The 8,246-nt window shown below is 38.9% G+C and overlaps 1 pseudogene; it reads right to left on the bottom strand.

Annotated features, from left to right (window-relative positions):
* Positions 1-6,187: 6,187 nt before the first annotated feature.
* On the bottom strand, positions 6,188-7,296 carry LOC100423182 (olfactory receptor 1D5-like; annotated as a pseudogene).
* Positions 7,297-8,246: the final 950 nt, after the last annotated feature.

The raw sequence follows: 8,246 nt of genomic DNA, 5'->3' as shown, positions 1-8,246 counted from the left end.
GAAACACCGGTTCACAGATCTATAAAGAACGTCATTGGTATTTTGATATGTATTTTTTTGCATTTATAGATTGCTTTGAGTAACATGGACATTTTTGTAATGGTAATTCTTTCAATCCATGAACAGAATATTTTCACATTTACTATTCTCTTTTCAATTTTTTCTTCCATGTTTTATAGTTTTTATTTTAGAGATCTTTCATCTCTTTGGTTAAGTATACTCCAAGGGACCTTTTGGTTTTGGTAGCTGTTGTGAATGGTATGGTTTCTCCATTTTTTTCCAGATAGTTCACTATTTATATATAGATGAGATGTTTCTGTTTTTATGCCAGTAGCATAGTATTTTGATTAAAGTTGTTTTATAATATGTTAATATGTTTTGAAATCAGAGTGTGATGCCTTCAGCTCTATTCTTTTTGCTGAAGTTTATTTTTGGCTATTGGGGTCTTTTGTGGTTTTACACGAATTTGTTTTCGTTTATTAAAAGTTTTATTTAAAAAATTTTTCAATATGGGGGGTACATGTGCAGGTTTGTTGCGTGTGTGTATTGCACCCAGCCAGAGAGCATAGTACCAAATAGGTAGTTTTTCAACCCATGCCTCTCTCTCCTCCTCCCTCTCATTAGTCTGCAGTTTCTTTTGTTCTCGTGTTTATGTCCACGTGTTCAATGTTTAGCTCCCACTTATAAGTGAAAACATGTATTTGGTTTTCTGTTTCAGAGTTAGTTTGCTTAGGATTATGGCCTCCAGCTCTGTCCATGTTGTTGGAAAGGACATGACTTCATTCTTTTTTGTGACTGCATAATATTCCATGGTATATATAGGCATTTTCTTTATCCAGTCAACCACTGATGGGCACCAAAGTTGAATCCATGTCTTGGCTATTGTAAATAGCATTGTGAGGGACATATGCATACATACGTCATTATGGTAGAATGATTTATGTACCCAGTAATGGAAATGCTGGGTTGAATGGTAGTTCTGTTTTAAGTTCTTTGAAAAATCTCCAATCTCCAAACTGCTCTTCACAGTTGCTGAACTAATTTACATTCCCACCATCAGCATATAAGCCTTCCCTCCCTTTTCTCCACAGCCTTGCCAGCATCCGCTTTTTTTGGACTTTTTATTAATAGCCATGTTGACTGGTGTGAGATGGTATCTCATTGTGGTTTTGATTTGCATTTCTCTGGTGATTAGTGATGCTGAGCAATGTTTTCATATGTTTATTGTCCAATCGTGTCCCTTCCCTTGAGACATGTCTTTTCCTTTGCCCATTTTTTAAATGGAGTTATTTTTTTGCTTGTTGCTTTAAGTTCCTTACAAATACTGGATATTAGACATTTGTCAGATGCATAGTTTGTAAATATTTTCTCCCGTTCTGCAGGTCGTCTGTTTATTCTCTTGATAGTTTCTTTTGCTGTGCAGATGCTCTTTAGTTAATCAGGTCCCACTTTTCAATAGTTTGACTTAATTTTTCCTATTTGGAGGCCTTTTATGTCTCTTGCCTGATCGCTCTGGCTAGGCCTTCCAGTACTATGTTGAATAGGAGTGATGAGAGTGGGCCTCCTTGTTTTGTTCCAGTTCTCAAGGGGAATGGCTCCAGCTTTTGCCCATTCAGTATGATGTTGGCTGTGGGTTTGTCATAGATGGCTCTTACTATTTGGAGGTATGTTCCTTGGATGCCTGCTCTGTTGAGGAGTTTTATCATGAAGGGATGCTGGACTTTACCAAAACCTTTTTCTGTTTCTATTGAGATGATCATATGGTTTTTGCTTTTAATTCTGTTTATGTGATAAATCACATTGATCGCTTTTTGTATGTTGAACCAGGTTTGCATCCCAGGAATTAAGGTTGGGAAAGTCCAGATGGTCATTTTACAGGTACTTGCTGACATGCAGTTGCCTCTCAAGCTGGGGAAGACTAATGAAAGCAACTGGCTTGTGTGGAGAAGGTGGTTCAGGATTCGAGCCTGAAAGGCCTGTGGACAGTGTGTCTTACAGCACGATGTTGTTGACTAGTTTCTTCTGGTGTGGCACCTCTTTTGGCCAGAATACAGAGCAATTTCCAAGATCTGTGTGCTGGCTACTATAAGTCCTGCTTCATTCTTTGTTTCTAACTGACCCCAGGTGGTCTAACTCTGTTGGTACTCTCTCTGTCTCCTCCTGCAAAGGATCCCAGAATGGTGGGGAAACTTGAGTATTGGCCTCCAATTCACTTTTCTTATTGTAGAAACTGTGGGTCTGGGGACATTCTCTGTGTGTGGTGCGGTGCTGACTTTGGGGAGGGTGAAATGGTCAGAGAACCATTTCTGTTACTCTTTGGTCATGGCTTTTCTCTATTGTGTGTCCCAAGGTGGTGTCTCAGCCTCAATCCCAATTCCTGGAATATTCAATATGTTTTTTTTTTTTTTTTTTTTTTTTTTTTTACTTTTAAGTTCCAGGATACACGTGCAGGATGTGCAGGTTTGTTACGTAGGTAAATGTGTGCCATGTGTTTTGCTGCACCTGTCAACCCATCATGGAGATACTGAGCCCTGCATGCATTAGCTATTTCTCCCAATTCTCTCCCTCCACCACCCCCACCCCCGCAACAGGCCCCAGTGTGTGTCGTTCCCCTCCCTGTGTGCTTGTGTTAGGATGGTATTCCTGATTGTGGGTGCTTCTAGTGGATTTCTGTGTGGGGGAGTGAAGTGGAGAACTCCCATTCTGCCATCCTGCTTATGTCACTCTCTTGTTGACTGTTGTTTAAATAAAGACTCTATGATTCAGATATTCTGTGTGTTTGGAGGGGAAGGAAGTATTGTTATGGACTGAATGTTTATGTCCCTGCCAAATCCAAATGTTGAAGCTCTAATCCCCCATGTGATAATACCTTTGGGAGGTTATTGGGTTTAGAGGAGCTCATGATGGTGAGCCCCATAATGGGATTTAGTGCTCTTACAAGAAGAGGAGGAGACCAGTGCTTTTCGTTTCTCTCCTTGTATACACAAAGAAGAGGTCATGTGAGCACACAGCAAGATGGTGGCTGCCTACAAGATAGGAAGAAGTCTTACCAAAACCCAACCATGATAGCATCCTGATAGTGACTCCTAGCTTCCACAACTGTGAGAAAATAAATCTGTTGTTTGAGCCACCTAGTGTACGGTATTTTGTTATAGCAGCCCTAATTGACTAAGACAAATGTGTTTTCCACATCTAATCATCTAATTTCAAACCCAATGGCAGACTAAACGTTCAGATCCTTTAAAAACTAAAAAAGTAATTATGAATAATTTCAAGCATACAATAAGAAAATAATTTTAGAGAGATATATACCATCCACAAAATTAAAAATATTAATTTGTTACCTGATCATATCACTTCTTTCTCCAAAAAAGATTTAAAATATTATAGATAACACTAAAGCATTATCCCCATTCCTTTCCCTCATTTTATTCTCCTTTTCAAAGGAACTGGTTTCCTGAATTTGGGAACAATTTTCAAGTATGTTTGTACTTTAGGAGAATAGTTCTCAAACTTTTGGTTTCAGGACGCATTTATCTGCTTAAAATTTTCAGGACCAAAAGAGCTATGAGCTGTGTTTATGTGGGTTATATCTATCAATATTCTCATAGTAGACATTTAAAATATTTATTTACTAATTCACTCATAAAACAATAATACCATGACGTGTTTTTATAGTAGGATTTTAAATAGAAATAACTATATTTAAAAAAAAATTATTGAAGAATAGCATGGTTTTACATTTTTTCAAATCTTTTTAATGTCTGGCTTAATAGAAGAGAGCTAGATTCTTGTATCAGCTTCTGCATTTATTTGTAGTGATATGTTATTTTGGTTGACATGTAGGAAGAAAATCCAGCCTTATACAGAGATGTAATTGCAAAAGGGAGGATTATGTTAATAACCTTTTCAATTAATATTATTTGATACTACATCAAAACGTGGTAAGTCATCATTTCTTAAAGGTTAGTGGCAATGCAGAATCTGATAACACATCAATAGACATTTTATCCCCTATGTCATTAAAATCCATTGGCTTCTTTTGCATTTTAAATTGATCTTTTATTTATGTGTAACTTTTTCACATAATGCATTGGTCATTTGAAAAATACTGGCTCACTGAGTTATGCAGATCTTCCAAATGTTGACACATTTCATGTATATATGAAATACATATCCATCACCATAATGGATGAATTTCCCAAAGGGGTGATATTTGCTGGATAGACCAAATATTTATTCCTGGCAACAAATACTGTCAGTTTTTCTTACAGTGACAGACTCACTTCATTTATTTTGTGGCAACATCTGCCAAATACCAATTCTGAATAACTATAGTTTATCAGTCATTCTAACAAATAAAAATAATGTTCCCTGAAATGGCTGGTTGAGCCCAAATTCAAACAATCATTCAAGTACTTTCTCATGAGACAACCATTGTACTTTGAGATGCAGAAGTGCTCTATGGTACTAGCCATTATATTATACAAAATATTGAAAAGACATACATGAAAAGATGTGATTTAATAAAATTTAGTGCTTTATCAAGGACAACATTTGTTTAGAATTTTATCTTTCTCTGCATCTATTGACAAGTTGATTTTTTTCTTAATTTGTCAAGATAGTAAACACTTATGGATTAAAAAGTATCAAATTATCTTTACATATCTTTGATATATCCTAATGGGTCGTTATGCAGTATTATTTTAAATTCTCTGTTGGATTCAATTTACTAGTATTTTCTTTGGGTTACCTGTATTTATATTTTTAAGTGAAATTAGCTCCTGCACTTTTCTTTCTTGTACTCTTTTTATGCTTTAATATCAGGTGATAATTATGACATAAAGCTACTTGGGAAGTTTTTCTATTCTCTGCACATTTTTTTCTTAAAAATTGGATGATCCATAACTTCCTAAAAGTTGCTTGTAGATGGATTTATATTTGTGATATGTGTGCATATTCATATATATGTGAATATTTAAAATGATTGTTGAAATTCTAGTTATAGGACTATTTATTTTTTCCATTTCTTCTTGAGTCAGCTTTGACAAGTCAGATGTTTTTCAAGGATTTATTTGTCAATGTTCAAAATTATTGGTATGTAGATGTTGATGATATTCCCTCTTCATCATCCTAATCTTGATGTTATCTTTAGTTTTTACCCCCATTCTTCCCACTGTAGTCTTTACTTGTGTCTTTTCTTTCCTTGCTCAATATCCCAGAGGTTTATTCACTTCATTTTATTTTAAAAGAACCAATCTTTGGCTTTTAAAATCCTCTTCGTTGTATTTTTGTTTTATATTTTATTGAGTTTGATTCCTAATTTATTTATTAAAATATCTCCTTTCCTCTGTGTTCTCTGGGATCACTAAATTGCTCATTTGTTCCAGAATCCTCCCCTTCTACTGACCCTACTACCACTGCTATTTATGAATATGCATTGATGTTTGAGAGTTTTGTTTTGAGGGATGGATGGAACTCTTGCGTGAAGAGAAGGAAGGTGAGGAACTACAGAAATAAAAGCTAGGATGGTCTTTCCAAGGGCAAGGTCTGACTTCCTACAGAGAAAAGGAATGCAGGGAAAAGGCAAGAGAGTATTGCTCTGAGGCCCCAAAGATAAAATCAACCCGGACCACAACAGGAATTTTGTTGGCATTTCTGCAGGAACCATATGGGTTGTGTCCAGAGTGACCATATGTCAACATTGAAGTGGTGCATGTTGTACCTGTTAGAGTGTCAAGAAAGGGGAAGCCTCACCCAGGGCATCTGTGGTAGGGGTAGTGCAAAGTGTCTTCTCCAAAGAGCTTGACGATAGCAGGCTCCTTAGAGAAGCCAAACTGCTGGGTCATAAGTGAATGGGTGCTAGAGAACATTAGAGCCCTCCCTAAGCTATGACTGGGTTTATATAGATAAGCCTAGGACTGTGGGCCTATGATCAAGCAGGTTTAAATATTTGACCCTGTAAAATCCTGGTAGTAGTGTTAGCATGACAGATTATTTATTGCCAAGGCTGGTGAGGTCTGGGAGGCACTGGGATACACATTGTCTTTTCTTTACCACAGATAGATATGCTCATCTCATTCTGAGCTGGATTTGTACCCTAATGACTGTTGTATATCCCATAACATAATGCCTGATGTCTGGTGAAGGATATTTCCAGTCTCCAATCCCCTTTTCAAAATTACCTTCATTTAGGCCTCTGAAAGGGTCTCCCTAGGAGTCTTCCCAGAGCCCCATGCATGTTCTTGTTCCTCAGGCTGTAGATGAAAGGGTTCATCATAGGCGTCACCACAGCATACATCACTGTGGCTACTGAGTCCTTCATGGAGTAGGTGTGGAGGGGCTGCAGGTATACCATAGCAAGTGTCCCATAAAAGAGGGAGACCACACCCAAATGTGAGGCACAGGTAGAGAAGGTTTTGTATTTCTTAGAGGCTGAGGGTATCTGAAGGATGGTTCTGACAATACGTACATAGGATGTGGTCATGAACCCTAAGGGGGTGATGAAGATGAAGCAGCCAGTGGCAATCAACACTGTGTGAATGATGTCGGTGCTGAAACATGCCAGCCGCAGCAGGACGTACATCTCACAGAAGAGGTAGTGGATCTTTCGGGACCCACAGAAGGTCACCGTGGTCATGAGGAGGGTGAGGAGGAGGCCATAGAGAACAGACAGCCCCCAACACAAGCAGAGGAGCAAGACACAGAGTCCAGGACTCATGGCTGTGACATAGTGGAGAGGGTGGCAGATGGCCACATAGCAGTCATATGCCATGGCCAGGATGAGGTTGTCCAGGGTCACCAAGGAGACCAGGAAGTAGAGCTGTGTCAGACACCCTGCATAGGAGATGGCTTTGTTCTGGGACTGGAGGTTCACCAGCATCCTGGGGACTGTTGGTGACAAAGGAGAGGTCAGTGAAGGAGAATTTGGCCAGGAAGAAGTACATGGGGGTGTGCAGGTGGGAATCAGAGCTGATGGCTTTGTTCTGGGACTGGAGGTTCACCAGCATCTTGGGGACTGTTGGTGACAAAGAAGAGGTCAGTGAAGGAGAATTTGGCCAGGAAGAAGTACATGGGGGTGTGCAGGTGGGAATCAGAGCTGATGGCTTTGTTCTGGGACTGGAGGTTCACCAGCATCTTGGGGATTGTGTTGGTGACAAAGAAGAGGTCATTTCCCACCACCGTGACCAGTTACATGGACAGGAACATCCAAAACAGGATCCGCTGCTGCTCAGGACTCTCTGACATCCCCAGGAGTAGGAACTGTGAGTTCTCACTCTGGTTATCTCCATCCATTCCCCCAACCTTCTGCAACATTAACACCAACAAATGTTTATTAAGTGCCCTAGAAACATAAGAAACAGCCAAGTTCCTGTGGAATGTGGTGAATTGTTATGGCAATACTTTAATTCAGCAGGCAAAGGTTGCATTATGCAATAAATGGTATTAGGATAACTGTCTTCTTACGTTTTTGGGAAAAGTTACATCAATGTTTTGTCTTTTATCAAACATAGACAGATACCAAAATGCTTGAAGCAAAAGCTGACAGAAACGAAGGGAGACATAGATAATTCAACAATAGTAGTTGAAAAACCAAATATCCCGCTTTCAATAATGAACGGAAAAACTAAGTAAAAGATCAACAAGGAAATAGAGGACTTGAACATTGCAAATGAAGTATCCTAAACAGATATCTCTAGAAAACTCCACCCCAAAATAGAACAAGATTCTTTTCAGCCATCCTTGGAGCGTTCCCCCAGATAGACTATATGCAAGGCCATAAAACAAACCTCAGTGATACTCAACAGATAGAAATAACACAAAGTATGTACTTCAATTACAAAGGAATGAAATTTGCAATGGAAAGAAGAAAAAATGGAGAAAACTCACACACTTGTGGTAACCAAACACCATCCTCCAAAATAACCAATGAATCAAAGAAGCAACAGAAACAGAAGATAGATAAATGAAAGTGAAGATACAACTTTTTCCAAAACTATGGGATGTGGGGATGTAAGGAAAACGGTGGATAGGAGGCAGGAGTAACTTGCAGCTCCCACTTGGGCAGACAGAGCAGGCTATGGGGACTCATACCGTGAGCTTTTGCTCTAAGAACTACCACAGGAACATACCAGGAAAGCTGAGGTAAAGCGCTTACCTCTGCCTGAGCACGAAGTGTGCTTTCTGACAAATTTATCATGTATTTTCCGTACAGTAGCTGAGGTTCCCCATTTCCTGCAGAATAG

This window comes from Macaca mulatta, chromosome 16 (genome assembly GCF_049350105.2).
Source record: "Macaca mulatta isolate MMU2019108-1 chromosome 16, T2T-MMU8v2.0, whole genome shotgun sequence".
In the NCBI taxonomy this organism is placed as follows: Eukaryota; Metazoa; Chordata; class Mammalia; order Primates; family Cercopithecidae; genus Macaca; species Macaca mulatta.
This window is presented reverse-complemented; position numbering and strand designations above follow the sequence as displayed.